Raw genomic sequence first — 17,290 nt, 5'->3', positions numbered from 1 at the left:
AGGAGTGTCTCTCACTTCCACCATTTTTTTGGGGGGAATGAGGAGCACGGCTCAGTTACCAAAACAAATTCATCTAGTGTGATGTTAGGTGTTGTAGGCTGTGAGATGGGGTCCAGAATAATGCAGGTCTCCATAAATCATATGTAAGGGTGTCTCAGATTCCTGGGATGTCAGAGTGGTGCTTAGCAAAGGAGTTCCACCAAAGAGCTCTGTGCTCCAACCTCTAGAAACATTAATTCGTGGTCTCCTCCTGACCAGGAAGTTACCTTCTGATGACCATGAAAACAGTCATTGTGGAGATAACAGGCAAAAGATCAAAGAAGTAAGAGAGAATAAGGGAAACATTGACAACAGATAGGAGACAACATTTGGACTCAGGTATACAAAGGTGTTCAATGTAAGACCCATTCCTCCACCACACTTCCAAAAGACTGTGCAGATACTTCCCACCAGTCACCATCGTGACACGGGCTGTGGTGGAACAGATGTGTTCCTCTTTTTCTGGACATTCTGATGTACTGATAAATCTTCGCTGGATTGACATCAGAAGTCCGTCTTGGACTTGGTTTAGGCCCTTGTATTTCTGCAATGAGAAGGAGAATGTTTCTGTTTCAAATATTGTATTTCATGCCGTTGTAAATACATAATGGCATGGTAATGACAGTCTGAATGGAGTAAGAAGGATATAATTGATTCTTTACAAACTTTTACAAAAATAACATTTGCGTCTTTTAAAATTTGTTTTATAATACCCTTGGCTAATTTATTTGACTATATTGAAGTTTTATTGTAAGCTGAAACTAACTTAAATTCAAGTTATCATGTCTGTATTGAATCACATGAATCAAAACGTATCTGGTATTTTTTAACTTTCTTGGGAAATAGGTTTTAAATTTTTTTTTCAGTGTTGGAATTACTACTGCTTGTGTCAATTATGCATATTTCAAACATTTAAAAGAAATATTTTTTTTAAAAAATAAGTTTGTTTTCATTACTTTTTCTCTAAGGAGACACATGTTGGTGAAACATAAAGATCAGTTGCATTCCTAATGGTCACTGGAGGTCTGTTTTTTAAAAATCTATTAAAATTAGCAAACCATGAGTGGAGTCTCCTGTCTTTGTCCTCATTCTATTTGCTTGGAACATTCTCTTTTGATTTTTCTTGTCCTTAGTCAAATCCTAATAATTGATGAGCTGGTGTAGGATAAGGACCATGATATCACTGTGCACCCTGAGTTTCAAAATTATGTTTTGGCAATTTTGTCAAAGGAACAAAACTTATCTGGAGATGAAGAGATAGATGATGAGGAGGAGGAGGAGGAAGAAGAAGAAACAGAAGAAGAAGAAAAAATAGAAGAAGCAGAAAAAGAAGAGGAAACAGGAGAAGAATCTAGAGAGGGAACAAAGAAAGAAGAGGAAATAGAGGAAAAATATGCAAAAGAGAAACCTAGTAAAACGCCTGAGGGAGAGAAAAGCAGTAATAGCACAATGGAAACTGGAGAGGTAAGAGCATTTAGTCTTATTAAGTTACTGTTCTCTGAAAGAATCTGGTTCTATGACCAGCATTAGTTTGAATATGTGTAGCTACCCTGTAAATGCAAAGTGGTTGTTTGGGGTGGTTTTGGTAGAGAAAGGAACACATGTAGGTGTTAATCATAAAACATCTTACTTTTTAACAAGTTTGAATGTAGAGATTTAATTGGTTTTGTCTCTCTATAGACAGAAGAGACTACTCAGAAAGAGACCATCATTCAGCAGGGTAAGAATACAATTCCTAAAGACAGATACAACATTTCAAAAAATAAAATTGTTCTAAGCAATCCCATATTATAAAAAATACTGAATGGCACAGTTGTTGTCAGTAATTGGTAAAGCAGCTGTTGAGAGGCAATGAAATTTGAGACACAAAAAAACCATTAATAATTGTTACTGATTTGAAAGAAATAAATACTTTTCCCAGTCATGTATTGGAGGAAGTCCACGAGAAGGACTTTCTCTTAGCAGGGCTGTATCTTACTTACTAGGAGCAGTTCCAGTTGTGCAGTGCCAAAGTCATAGTAATTGTGTTGTCTCACTTCAGCTGAGAAGCTTGTCAAAAGTCTTCCTCATCTTTGCCAACTTCCTCATCACGTTCACAGACTATTTTAGGTGAAGTGTGATAATTACTGAACTCTGTTCAGAGATGCTGAGGATGCAAGTCTTGATGTTCCCTGTAGTTTTGATGACAGTTTTTGTGAATTATATATTCCTTTAGAAAAGCTGGGGAGCACAAAGTTGGGTGCCCCATATATGAAGGGCTTCTTTTGTTTTAGAAATTCTGGAATAATCTATAATTGTTCTTTTGAAGTAGAATAACAAATGTGATATAAAAAAAAAGCCTTTATTATAATAAAGCCTTTATAAAGAAGAAGCTATGCCAATTATTTTCAATATTATAGTAGAAATAGCTTGTACAGAATGGATACTTAAATATTTTTCCATTATCTAGTGATCTGGAAGTTTTGATATTAAGTTCTAAATTTATATGATTTTTACAGGGAGCATAGGAAAATTTAAACACAGGAACATCAACTCAAATGGAAAGTTTTTCCATTCCCAGAATTGTTTCTATGGAATAAAATTCATGCTTAACTGTAACTCCTGCCCTAACAGCCAGCTTTCCCAAATTAGAATATACTTTCAAATCAGTGTGCAAGACTTTGTCATCTGTCAGCAAGAGCAAACTATGAGTGTTAAGTCAAAATATTTTATATAGTGTCACTACCATAAGTGTTCTGTTCTTGAGAATCAGGCATCTGAAGAGCATTATAAGGGCATTATATAGAGAAATTAAAAAAAATAAAAATAGTCTTGTTAGGCTGGGTGTCAAGTTGAACTGAATATTCTGATTGCTTTTTTTTTAAGATCCACGTTTTTTGTGACTTCTACTTCAAAAATAATTTGAAGAACAATTTTTTGGGGTTGTTTTCTGTTTTTCTGTGATATTTTTATGATTTGCATGAGTCAGAGAGAAGTTTATATAAATGTTTATGTTATTTTAGAAGAAGAAAGCACCGACAATCATACTGTGAAAAATTCTTCAGAGAACAATGATGACCAAATAACTGGAGGAATTGTTGGGAGAAAAAAGGTAGGTGGCCTGGTTTTTCCTTCTAGTTTTGTGAGTGAGCAAGGTGGCAGTGGGCAGTTACCAATGCAAATACCTCAATTTACATGATCTGCACAAATAATTGAACTGCTGAGCAACCTGTTCCTCCTCTTTACGATTTGATTTTATTTTGTGATAATTGTCGAAATAATTGCTCTCTTAGAATAAATCATAGTAGAAATGAGATAAAGCCCATTATCACCTGTTCATGTAAAAGACATGTTCATCACATCACATCACATCACATATTGGTGAGGTGAAAACATAGGACTTGATTCATATGGGACATTATCTATTTTCCCTCATATTTCTCTCTTAAAGCAGCAGCTAAGCTAGTTTATCTTGCATCTATTTCCAACATACACTGATTTGGGGATCATATATATCTATATATGTGTGTATAAGCATGTTGAGGAGTACCTGATATGGAATTTCTTACAGGTTTAGGATCCAGAGGCTTCTACAGAGACTGGCTGCTGTGTTTCCTGTTGAACAAAGACCTTAAGCACCAGTTAACTCTGAGCACGTGTGTAGTCTCACTGACACAAGCACTGTCATTAACGGGAGTACACACGTTTTTAAGGAAGCATATTAAGCACTTACTGCTCTGGGGCTTTGGAGATCTGAACCTGTATTTTTGGACCTTGCCTCAGATTCTTATTTGAAAGAAACCCAAATAATTGCACCACTTGCAGTATTTAGTACAAACTGTACAATGTATAATTTAACAAAATGCAATCATTTTAACTTCTCTGGTTCACATGTGCTATTTTGACACATTTCAAATATTGCAAATGTTTTTCATTAACATTTTGAAGTAGTCATTTTGTTTTTAAGAGATTATTCATTTTACCAAGGAGAAATTTACAACCTCAGTTGACCTTGTCATGCACAAAAGGGTTTGTGGTTTTTAATCTTGAATTTCAGAGCTAACTGTTTTGCACATATTATTTACCTGTTTTTTTACTTCAGTTTTCCCTGTTTAAGCGAAAGCCACTGACAGGCCAGAAGAATGTATGTAGCAGAAAGGAAGACAGATCTGAAAAGCCATTACAGACTGAAGAAAAAGAAAAGGAAGATTTACCTGGTGAAGACAGTAAGGATGAAAATCAGAATCATACATTGGAGAATTCCAGTGAAACTGTGACTAACCAGGACAGAAGGATGAAAGTTAATACATGTATGTTACTCTAACACTGTTATAATATGTGAGAATGTGACAGTCTTAAAGCACATAGTGCAATTTTTACTTGAAAACAGTTATGACTTGCAATGTTGGTGGCTGCTCTTTTTGATTGATTTGATTGCTGTAATTTTAAATAGGTGGATGATTTTCTTGATATTTATTGGTAATTTTAATTGTTTAAATTGATATACTTATCAGCACCTTGCTGGAGTTCTGTGGCCTTACCTGTTGGTGTTCTAAAACAAAATGTGGGGGTTTTTGTTTTTTTTGTCTAAATAATTTTATTCTGCGCCAGTCTACAGAGTACCACTTTCAGTATGATACTCTTGCAAAATTATATCTGATGTAAGATATTATTTGATTTAACAACTTAGTTAAGAATATTGGAGGTACTCAGTTACTTACAAACATGTTTTGACTTAGAAAAGTAGCAATAAAACTTTCAAGTTAAGGTGTAGGCCATTATGGAAGTAGTTACTTGAGTTCATGCCTAATTTCATGTATGGCAGCAGTCCCATAGGGAACAGTACCTAAGAGCAGTATGTAAGAAAGTATGTAAGTAACTATCCTGCCAAACTGGCACTTGGACAAACCTTTTATTTCTGAGAGGTGCTGAACACCTCTACTCCTGCTGAGATCAGAATAAGCTGTTGGGCCTCTCTCTTCACAGGATCAGGCCCAGTGAAAACTGGACATCCTCACTCTTGTTTCACTTGGATTCTAATCCTATATTCTTTGAACATCCATATCTAGTGAAGCTTTTCTTACAGGAAAATAATGTAACCAGAATTACTGTGGCATATATTGGTATGCCAGACAGATCATGGTGGGATAAATATTCATGATTTTCTCAGGCAGCTTGGCTTTTCTTCAAATAGAGACTTTGCAGCAGGAGCAATGAATTCATTATTGGTATGGAAGAGCAGAATGTTTGCTTTTTTAATTAGTGGAAGAGGCAGAAGTCACAAACTGACTATCTGATTACTGACATTCCCACTAAATGAAATTTGATTTCTGAATTTAGTCAGGTGAATAATAAATATAACCCTTAGAATCATAGATATATTAAAAATGGAAAAAACATCTATGATCTTCGAGTCCCACAGATAACCCTGCACCACCATCTTCCCCACTACGTCGTGTCCCTGAGTGCCGTATCTACACGGCTTTTGGATTCTTCCAGGGATGGTGACTCCACCCCATCCCTGGGCACTCTGTTCCAATGCTTGATAATCTTTTCAGTGAAGAAATTTTTCCTAATATCCAACCTGAACCTCCCCTGGCAGAACTTGAGGCCATTTCCTCTCATCCTGTCACTTGTTATGTGGGAGAAGAGACTGATGCCCACATCACTACACCCTCCTTTCAGGGACTTGTAGAGTAAGGTTTCCCCTGAGCCTTCTTTTCTCCAGGATAAACACCCCCAACTCCCTCAGCTGCTTCTCCTTGGATTTATGCTCCAGTCCCTTCACCAGCTCTGTTGCCCTTCTCTGGAAACATTCCAGCACCTCAGTGCCTTTTCGGAAGTGGGAGGCCCAAAACTGAACCCAGTACTGAAGGTGTGGCCCCACCAGTGCTGAGGACAGAGGGATAATCACTTCCCTCCTCCTGCTGGCCACGCTCTTGCTGATACAGGCCAGGATACCATTGGTCTTCTTGGCCACCTGGGCACACTTCTGACTCATGTCCAGCTGCTGTAAGTCCTTGTCAGCTGGGCCACTTTCCAGCCACTCTGCCCCCAGCCTGTAGCACTCCATGGTTTTCTAAACCCATGTTGGCTGGGCCTGATCCCCTGGCTGTCCCTGCACATGCCACGTGGTTGCACTCAAGATGATCTGCTCCATAGTCTTCCCTGGCACTGAGGTCAGGCTGACAGGCCTGTAGTTCTCCAGATTGCCCTTCTGACCCTTCTTGTAGATGGGCATCACATTTTTCAACTTCCAGACTCCTGAGACCTCCTCTGTTAGCCAGGGCTGATGATAAACAATGGAAAGTGTCTCAGTGAGCTCTTCCAACAGGTCCATCAGTACCTTTGGGTGGGTCCCATCTGGCCCCATAGACTTCTGGACCCCTACCGTGATGAATGTGATACAGGGCCTCTGTTTGCCCCTTACTAAAATATGCTTAGGTTTTTTAATGAATATAGACAAGCTCTAGCATAAACATAAAACAAAGAATTTTTTATAAGCTGAGCACTTTTCAGGATACTTTACAAGGCAGAGATTGTCAGAGTTGCTTAAACTTTATATAGTATGGTCAGAAGTGCCCAGAGTTGTTTTTGTCCTAGAAGTTGATTCACCTGAACTCTTTGTCCTTGTAAGTATGGCAGGTGCTCAGATTCTTTCAGAGAGCCTCCTCTATGCTACAGTAATCATCATATTAAAAACCTGGATCCTTGGATCATCCTTTGCCAGAATTAATTGAGATCCTTTTGTTTCTGTTAGTTTTCTTCAGGATACTCCTGTGTTCTACAATGTACCTTACATGAGCTATTTTTTGTCTGCATTATATTTAAATAATTTTTTGTTTTCCTGAATGCACATGTGGTTTCTATTCTACTTGGATACTGTGGAGAATAGTAAAGTGGAAAAGGGGAAATGAAGTAAATGGTACCCTCATTAATTTAAATAAACATTAATTATTTTTTTAGCAGGATATCAGTCACAGAAATTGTTACTGTAAGGACAATTTCTTTTTTTAAAGGTGAACTAATTTAGTGAGAAATATTACTTTAAAGTGGAAATTATCCTTAAATCTAATGCTAAAGAGGTAATGGACTGTAAACTGCTGTACATCAAAGCAGTTTCAGGGGCTTGTACATTTATCTTGTCCATACCCTTTGCTTAACAAGAAGCAGGAACAATTTAATCTATTTTGATGTCTTTTTTTACATATCTTCCTTGTTAATAAAAAGATTAAACAAATAAAAGAAGTTGCATGTGTATTAATTTAGAGGGTATTTTCACAAGTTCACAAATGTGAGGGTGTTTTGTTACTGAAAGGTTTTCATAAACTGGTGAGTAGCAAAGAGGTCTAAAAACATTCACAGTACATTTTTCTCTGTCATTTTCTTACTTTCACAAAGGCAACTTTATCAACTTAAATTTTTATTTCTCATTTTCACAGTCCTGTCATACAACTGAGATTGTGCTTTAGAATTGTTGGTTTTCTAAATTTCATTATTGAACCTATCACTAGGTGGAGTTTGTGCTCTTCAAAGGTGTAACCCAGCCTCTGGAGCCAGAAATTTTCCTTCTCCTGGCCCCTGAAATGCAATTAAAGATACTCACTCTGTATCAAATTTTCTGTTTCAAAATTCTCAGAAAACTTTATGTTTTCTGGCATTAAAGTACTCTGGTAGTTTATATTTATAAAGTGTATTTTTAGAGTTTTAGACTGTGTATTTGAAAAACCATAAAGATAGAAAAGTATAATTACTCATTTATTTCTCAATATATACACAGATGGACAGTGGTCAAATTATGATACATAAATATACATCTATATGCACTCATACATATATGTGTGTATTTATATACAAAGACACACGTATATATACACATATGTATGTATGTCTATATGAATATGGATGATCAAACATGTACCTGACCTCCTGAAATTTTCATTTAATCCAAATATTTGCGTATGTATGTTTACTGATTTCCAGAGGCACAGGATTCATTTATTCACCTACTGTTCCTACGCAGGTTTGTGGTGATTCTAGTAGAAAAGGAGGGAACATGCTGTTTAGACAGTATTTTATATGCCCAAAGTTAATAATCATCATTATCATCATCACTAAATCATAGGATCATAGAATATTAAGGAATGGACCTTAAAGATCATCTACTCCCAACTCCTACTGCCATGGGCAGGGACACCTCCCACTACACCAGGTTGCTCAAGGCCTCATCCAACCTGGATTTGAACTGAAAAACCCCCTCAAAACCACAAACAACAACAAAAAAACCCAAATAAACAAACAAAACTAAAATCACTTTGTTTACTTTTATTAAATAATAATAAACAATTTTGTGCAACTTTTTCCATTTTCTTCCAGGAAATACTTGTATAATATGCAAAATACAACTAGTCTTTGTCCCTGGGGAATACTTTAAGTCATACTGTCAACATTAGGGTAGTTGAAGTAAATTGAATTAATATCTTAATGGTAAACTGCTGTAAATCCTGATAATCATGCACACACACAAGCTAATCTTACATGACTGTTGATAGACTAAGTATGGGCTCACTTAAAACACACTCATGAATAAGACATGAACTTGTTCAGCTCTCGGCAACTGGTTTTGACATCTACCATTTTTGACATTTAGTCAATATATCAGCAGTGCTTTCTTGCGCAAGAAGCCCATTCTGTACTCAATTTCTGTTGAAATTGCTGGCCCAGAAAGGGGTGGTTCTCAGAGCAACACAATCACACTACCACTAACAATACTGCTGTCCCTACTCTCTACTTCTAATGCCCCAGGTGAAGGACTAACACTCCACTCAGATTTATGGGCTGTGCCTAGCAGCATGGCTGCTTAATAACACAGGAAAATAAATGTTTCAAAAATACCCACGTTAACAGTAGAAAGGAAATCTATTTGAGTTAGATATTAAAATCCAATACTGAGCATATTTTAAAAGACCCAAGTGTCGTATAGGAAAATTATAACCATTTACTGCATGCTTGAACTATTTTATCTCTTTAAAATATAAATAAACTAACTATTAAATTCTCTCTGAACGCTTTTAAGGGCTTATTACTTACACTACTCACTATTAACAGGGCTTTACAGCATTTTCACCCCCTGTTATGCCTAAATTAATTTGAGAACCTAAATAGTGTTCTGGTTAAGAGTGATGAGACCCCTATCAGTGGTGAGAATTGAAGATATGAATGCTTTGGTAGTAGGTCTGCTTTGCTCAGTGTCTCATACTGATGAGGTCTCAAACTTCACCCCTATTTGCCTTCCAAGACTGTGTTGAAATTACATTTTAATCACGCTATATAATTATGAGTCTCTTTTTCAGGACCAGATAGTAATGACTCAACAAAGGCATTGCAAAATCTAAATCTGGCTAAACTGTAGTTCTTGTATTTGTACACAAAGAAGTCTTTTATTTTCAAGACCATTCTCATTTGATGGTGAAATTGTTTAGATACAGCTGTTTCCAATCACACTCATCAAAAGCTGAAGAGATATTAAGAGTTAGAATTTTAAGGGATGTTAACAGCTTAAAAAAATAATAATACAGAGGGGTTTTTTTTCAGTATATCTACTAAACAGGAAACCATATATCTTCTGTTTGATCACATGCTGATGCATCAGTCAGTGTCTAACTGAGAATGCAATATTATCTTCCCCCTAAAAAATTCTGGTTTGCTGCCAGCCTAAGATGCAGTGAGTAGGACACGTGGACCCCACCAGATGGAATATAAAGGCAACTGGTGTTCTCTAAGACTTGCTACATATATATATATAACATATATACATACCATATATGTGCTCTCTGTGTACCTGACCACACCTCCATGCTGAAATTTTCCACAACAAGGTTTTTGGTAGGGGAGAAATTCAGGGAAAGTTAGTCTTGCCATTTCCTTTATTCCTGGAAGGAAAGGAGTGAGGCCACCATTAACTAGGAAGACCCAAGGAGACTTCTACAGATCACTGACGCAGGGAGAAGTAAGTGCTCAGGGATAGAACACGGAGCCAGAGTGTGCTGCCCTGAAGAACATTTCATTTCCGTAAAATGTGTTATTTCTACAGTCAGGGCAGTATCTTTTTTTTGTATTTTTGACAAGGAGTGTGCCATTAAAGTTTAGGTGTGACCTAAGAAAGCAAATTATTAGGAGATAACTTAAGATTATCATTTCACACAAGAAACTATGGGATCATCATCTCTGCTATTTAAGATCACAGAACAAGAATTTCCATCAGTGTACATCTTCCTGATGTTTTTAGCCAGTGATGCCTTCTTGTAGGCTGGTCTCTTTAAGTGTTTCTTTTCTGTTTGTCATCTTGGGAACCCAGGTTTTTATTAGAAAACATGAATATATCACTTAAAAATGCAAAATGAGCAGTGTCTTTGACAGGCATGGTTCGTGCAGTGGAGATGCCTTTTGAAAACTGCACTGAGCGAAGCATCTACTTTGCGTGAAGGGATGATCATGGGCTGGCACTGGGGATTCACAATCACATGCTGACAGCAGCAGCATGGTAAGAGTGAGGAATTTTGTCCATAATTCCCCAGACAGTACCCTACGTGACACACATCTACCTGCCTCTGTCTGACCATGTCTTCCTCTGAATATTTTTTGTCGGCTTTCCTGTTGATGCCTCCTGTTCCTCACCAGAGCAGTGCCTATGGAAGGGCTGCTCTTCCTGCCTGTTCTCTTCACAGGCCAATCCCAGTCTTTGCTTCCATTTCAGTCTCCCTCTCCTGGACTCTTTGTCAGAGCATCTGAAATGTCCCAACACTGGAGTGCTCTCCTCCAGCCTGCAAGCACCCAGAATGGCCCCTGGGTGGGATGTTAAAAGGGACAAGTGTCCTAGCAAAGCTCATATGCTGACATCCAGAGGCTGAAATCCAGAGGGAAAAATTTGGCCCTAGGAGCTGGCAGTTGCAAGCAGCTGGAAAGAAAGTCTAATAACAAAAAACACTGAGCAACGAATCAGTGTTTTTAAGTGTTGCTGCCACTAAACATCACGAGAAAGTAATTAAAAAACTCCAAGTATTCTAGGAATGGTACAGAAGAAATGCATTATTATGATTATTATTTTATTTTGAGACCATCCCTATTTCTGCAGATATTTACTTAAGTAACTCTAAGTATCAGAGCATTCAGTCAGGCTCTTCATGGGTCTAAATCACCATGTGGTGTGTTTTGCATTGGGCCCCCATTTGTCGTGCTCTTATGACTAATTAGATCTTAGTTGGGGCTTCCAAAACTTAATTGCACACAGCTGGGTTGTTGAGGTATTGTTTTTGTTTCCTTACCATTCTTTTACTATTTGGAGGAAAAAATATTAGATTGTTAAACTTTATTAAAATTTGTATTTTAGTTAATTTCTCTTCTCCATCAAAAGTTGTATTTTTATTATCATTGTAACTGCAGTTGTTACAGCTATTTTGGTACAGAATAATAAAATTATACCTGTGAACTGCTATTAAAAAAAGCAGGAAAGAAAAATTATTTCTTAAATTAACAGTTTGACATAAGACGAATATATCTTTAAGTCTCCAAGAGCACTTAAGTTTGCTTTATTTCTTATTTTTTTATTCAACCAAGACATTTTCACACATTTTTATCCTGTACTGTTGTTTGATTTCAGTTTTGGAAGTGTTCATTTGTCTCAGAACAATTAAAACATGACTTTTTTGTGAAAATCAGACTGAATAATTCTTGTGTAATGCCAGGAGTGCCGAGAACTCCAAAAAACCACAAGCTTAAATATTTGGAATTTTTTCTATGAAAGTTAAAAGCTGAACGGTGAGGACAGAAAAAGGACTATGCTTTCAAATTCAATATACGCAACATTTGTTTAATCCATTCCTAGTTCCACATGCTTTCTGCTATTAAATGGTGCCTTAAGGAAACTACTTTATAAAAATCTAATTTGTATGGCAAATTAAAAATTTTTTAAAGTTGGCTTGAATTTGTCCTTCAAGCCCCAGTCTTTTGGGTGATTTCACATAGCTGTCGTTCTGACAAAGACATAGAATAAGGGTTACATTGCACAGGGAAACTCCAGAGCTGATTTGAATCTAGATGAATGCCCACCTCAGTACTGGCCTTTTTTCAAGGCTGATTTCAGGCAGTCCATGAAGGATGCATTCACACGGATAGTTATGCTCGCACTTGCATGTAAATTTGAGCTGTAGCTTGCAGACTGTGTAAGCTCTTAAGTCTCTTGCCTTTCTCAGGGCAGTTAGAACACTCCAGGAGTTGGATGCTAGTGGAAAACCAGAATCCCAGGCGAGCTCTCACACAGTGCACACAGTAAGCTTTGCAGAAACCCACGCGGTCAGCAGCCAAGACATAGTAAAACCCAGCCCGCAAACACCTGTTGTTAAGCTGTCTGAACGGATGGAATTGCACATAAGCGTCAAGACCAACACAAAAGCAGTTTAAAATCTCATTGATTCCAGTGGATCAAATAGGATTAATGCCTGTACTGACCTGGACACCACATCTGCAGTGCACCGATCACACCTACTACTGATGGCTTCGCTTCTCAGCTGAGGAGATAAGCAGGCAAGGGGGATTTGTCACCACCACCAAATTTCTGTACTATGGCAATGCAGTCTGAAATGGCTCAAAAAGGCTACAGGAGAGAGCCTGTGACCTATGGGCTGGGTGGTACTGGGACAGCTGACGGAGAAGCTGCAGCCACACTAACACTTCTGCTGGCAGTGGCTTCTGTACAACACTATCACACTAGTACAGACATTATACTCCCAGAACTATCTAAATGAAGGCCAGTGTTTTGGAAATGGGCAGCTACAAGGAAAGTGCACAAAGAGAAAGCTTCAAGTGCCGCCATTGTTCCAGCACATTGAAATGCTGAACTCTTACCAAAGCCTTGCAGCATGGATGAATTAGCGAGATTATCACTATTTATTACAGATTTCTAACATCTATGATATCAATGCCAACAACAAAAAAGCACTGTTTATTTTAAACAGTCTTTTTAATATCTTCTCACGTGGAAATCTAACCATTCCTTAGACTGTTAAACTGCAATGGCTCTGATGATACAGACTTTGATTTTGTTACTTTTTTTTTTTTTTTTAATAAACAAGGAGTTCATAGCAGAATATCGAAGCCCAGCATACTCAGACTGCACCTACACAGGGCAGGGCAGGTTGGAGAAGAGTTGGTGCTGAGGCCCCAGTGCCCAGCCATATTCATCAGGTATTCTACTCAAGAGGAGCTGTAGCCTGGCCCCCTGGGTGCAGAGGAGATGCACTCATTTCTGTGCATATTTCAGCCTCAAGCACCAAATGTAGCTTTTTCAAGTGGGGAGGTATTCAGGGGCACCCCTGATCCAAACAAAAACTCAGATGAGAAGAAAACACTTCGGAGAAAAAACTCCCAAACAGAGCACAGATAATTTTTGTTTTAATTGCCAACCAAATCCTTTCTTTCCTAAGCCACTTTGGTATAACCAGGCTCAAAGCGTGGCAAAATAGCCACCTCTTCTTCTGTTTCCAGATAACATTTCCCCTCGAGATGACTTTCCTCCCTCTGCAATTCAGTGCCTCTTATTTTTAAAGAAATATTACTTTCTTAACTAGCGGTTATTTCCCTTTTTATCTGTGCTCTGCTGCAAACAGCAGTGTACAGTGGGTCCCTAGGAAATCCCTGGGCTCTCTCCCCTGTATTGCCTCAGCACACAAACTCTTTACAGGCAGGACACTGGCTGGGGCCAGGGCTTCCCCACACTCTTCAGTTTAGAGCACACATTAGGTACTCATGGTGGGAAGTGTAAAAAGAAACAAGAAATAAGGCTACCTGTAGGCAAGATGCAGGGTTGACAGATCTCAAACTTAAATTGAAAGGGTTGGAACATATGATGCTCTGCCTGAAGCCTTCATTCCATAGGCTTGGAGTGACTGGGGAATTCTCTTTCATTTGACAGGCAGAAAAAAAAGCCTCTGGTCTTTGTGGTTATGGAACTAAGCCTGAAAATGTGACTGCGCAACACTCTGGAAGCTCAAAAAGTTAATGGGAAATGTGATGACTCCAAAGTTTTTTTCTTACTCTCATGACTGAGGATTTTTTTGAACATTTGAGGCCATCTGGCCCTCTGCAAAATGCTGAGCAACCAGATCAGTTCATCTTGAAAAGCACAGCCTCTTTCCTTGCACTGCTGCCTGCAAGATTCCAGGCCTGTGTAGGCAGACACTGCCACTGGGATGGGATGGGATGGGATGGGATGGGATGGGATGGGATGTAGGCCACGTTCCCAGAGAGGTCCCACCTTGCCAGTTAAGGGACTGGAGCAAGCATGAGGGGCTCATCCTCCCCATACTCTTCTCACCCACAGGCAGCATCAGGCAGCGAGGGCTGCCTACCTCACTGCCTTGGAGAGAAGGATGGAAAGACATCTGTGATGGATACACTGTCCCAGCCCCTCAATGCCCTGGTTAAGGTCAGCCTGGCTCAGCAAGTCTGGGCTTATGGCACCAGGTGGGGACCCAAAACCTGGGCTACATCAAAAACAGTACAACCAGCAGGTCAAGGGAGGTGATTCTGCCCCTCTGCTCTGGTGAGACCCCACCTCAATAACTGGGGTCCCCAACACAGGAAGGCCATTTTGTGTTGCAGCTAGTCCAGAAGAGGCCACTAAGCTGATCAGAGGGATGGAGGAAAGGCTGCAAGATTTGGGATTGTTCAGCCTGGAAAAGAGAAGGCTTTTCGGTGACCTAACTGCAGCCTTCCAGTACCTGAAAGGAACTTACAGGAAAGATAGGGCAGGACTATTTACAGGAGGATGTAATGACAAGAGGGAATGGGTTCAAACTGAAAGAGAGTAAGTTTAGATTAGGTATTAGAAAAAAATTCTTTACTATAAGTGTGCTGAGGTGCTGAAACAGGTGGCCCAGAGAAGTTGTGGATGCTCCATCCCTGGAAGTGTTCAAGACCAGGTTGAATGATGCCCTGTGCAACCTGGTGTATTTGAAGGTGTCCCTGCCCACGGCAGGAGGGTTGGAACAAGATGATCTTCAAGGTCCCCTTCCAACGCAAATCATTCTATGATTCTATGACCTCTCGCGGGTCCAGGGCACCACCGGACGATTCCCGGAGGCCACGTCGGAGGGGAGAGGGCCGGAGGAGCCCCTCGGAGGGCAACGCGAGGCTCGACTGCCTTCCCTCTCGCTGCCGCCGCCGGTCCCGGAGAGCGGAGGCGGAGCAGGGGAGGAGGATGAAGGAGGAGGAGTTTTCGGCGGCGCCCGGGAGCCGCTCGGAGAATGTCTCCGTCCCACTCCTCCTCCTCCTGCCCCTTTGCCGCGCAGCCCTGGGCCGGGAAGAGCCGCCGTTCGGAGCATGGGGAGCTGCTGGCTGCGCCTCGCCGCGCTGCTCGCCCTGGGCGCCCGGCCCAGCCTGGAGTACCAGGGTAGGGAAGGGGATGAAGGGGGCGGCGGGTCCGGGAGCCCCCGGGGGCGTGGGGAGCGGAGCCGTCTCCTCCGGTGGGGGCAGCGGCAGCTCCGCGGTGTCCCCGGCAGCCCGAGGGGCCGGGGAGCCCTCGCTGCTCGCTCGCTCCCCGCCCGGAGCGCTTTGTCTCGCCCTCCGGCTCGTCCTGCCCTCGGCTCGTCCCGGGACGGCCGCCAGCTCGGGTGAACCCGCATCCTCGGTGTGGAGCCCCGGGTTATTGGGCGCGATTAAAACTCTCACCCGTGCGGGGTTTAAACACGCGGGGTGCGGGTTGGTGGCAGCCCGGCTCGCTTTCACCCGGGGCATCACATCTGCATCTCTGTGCCACCACCTTGGCACACTTAGAGAGGGCTGAGAGAGGAGAAGACACCCGCTCGACGCTGCTGAAGTAGAATAGAGGATCTATATTGTCCTTAATTGTAAAGGGAGGGTGAATATACGCCCAGTGGGCCAGCCCTGCCTCTGGGACATTGGCACTTAGAAGCCTTTCACCAGTTTTTGGTGCTCGCGTGAGACTGCACGTGCAGTGATCTCAGTTTTCAGTGTGAAAAATGAACAGGCAAATCTAACTGGTTTCTTAGGCATCTAGTAATTAAAAAAAAAGTATGCCAGTGCTATTCCACTTCTGTTTACACTTCCTTTACCAAATTTGAAATGAGCTCAAATTTAGGTCTGTTTCCATGCAAAAGGAAGTGGGTATGCAGGGCTGACTGTTTTAAAGCAGCTGCATCTTGTCAGATTAAACATTTCTGATTTGGCAGATACAGCAAGCAAAGCCAGTGTAAACTGACATGTGTGGTGGTTTAACAGGTGTAGTCAATGAGAATTTGTGGTCAGAACAGAGCCTTCAACGTAAGTGGATATTGCTTCAAATAGAGGTGCATTAGTGTGGGTTGAATGAGAAGAGAGGAAGTGAACAGGTGAGAAAGGTTTCTAATGCATCTCACAGCTGTGTGTGCAGAGAACCTCTGTGTGTTGGCAATACCAATTTTCATATCCTGGAGCTGTTTCTACTCGAAACGTAGTTCTGCCCATGGAGAGGCGTAAAATGGCATAATGGTGGCATTTGTGAGTTGAGGTTAGCTTTCCTTATTTTTGTTGGAATTCTCCAAGTGGCTCTTTTCCAATCTGAAAGATGTTGGAACACACGTGTATCCTCTTTCTTTACAAAACACTAAGGTATTGGACACATCAGTTGCCAAATCAACAAAGACAACAGAAGTTTCTGTCCTGGCATTTCTCTGAGGACCATTGTACTGCCAAACTCTATTTTCTTAGGAAGATGAGTGAATGCATTACTCTGCAGTTCATGTGAATGTTAGTCTTCAATTAGTTTACAGAGAATGCTAATATCCTGTCCTCTTTTTTCCCTAAAAGCCCAAATGTAACCTCTCCAGTCTAGAACATTTAATTTTTACATGTAATCTCCAAGTTGGCTGCACAAAAGCCTGCTTGTTTTGACTTTCACTCATTTGAAAGTCCAATTTTCCCCTTATGCTCAGTGTCAAAGACTCCAAAGAGCTTAAATCATCATCAGCTGTAATTGTAAACCCTAATAAAAAGTTAATGTTTCATGTCCCATTTCTTTTGTTTGTTTTTAATAGAGAAAATGTGATACTCTTTCAGATCTTTATTCTCAACATGAAATCTAGTGAAACTGTAAATAGATATTTTCTTTAATGGCACTGTGTTGGTACGTAACTGTGCAAATTAGATACAGAATGCCATTAAGTAAACTAAAATAGACTTCTTCAAAAACTCTCTGCAGTATATGTATGTGGTCCTC

The sequence above is a fragment of the Pseudopipra pipra genome, chromosome 2 (assembly GCF_036250125.1).
Source record: "Pseudopipra pipra isolate bDixPip1 chromosome 2, bDixPip1.hap1, whole genome shotgun sequence".
Lineage (NCBI taxonomy): Eukaryota > Metazoa > Chordata > Aves > Passeriformes > Pipridae > Pseudopipra > Pseudopipra pipra.
Note: the sequence above shows the minus strand (reverse complement) of the source record.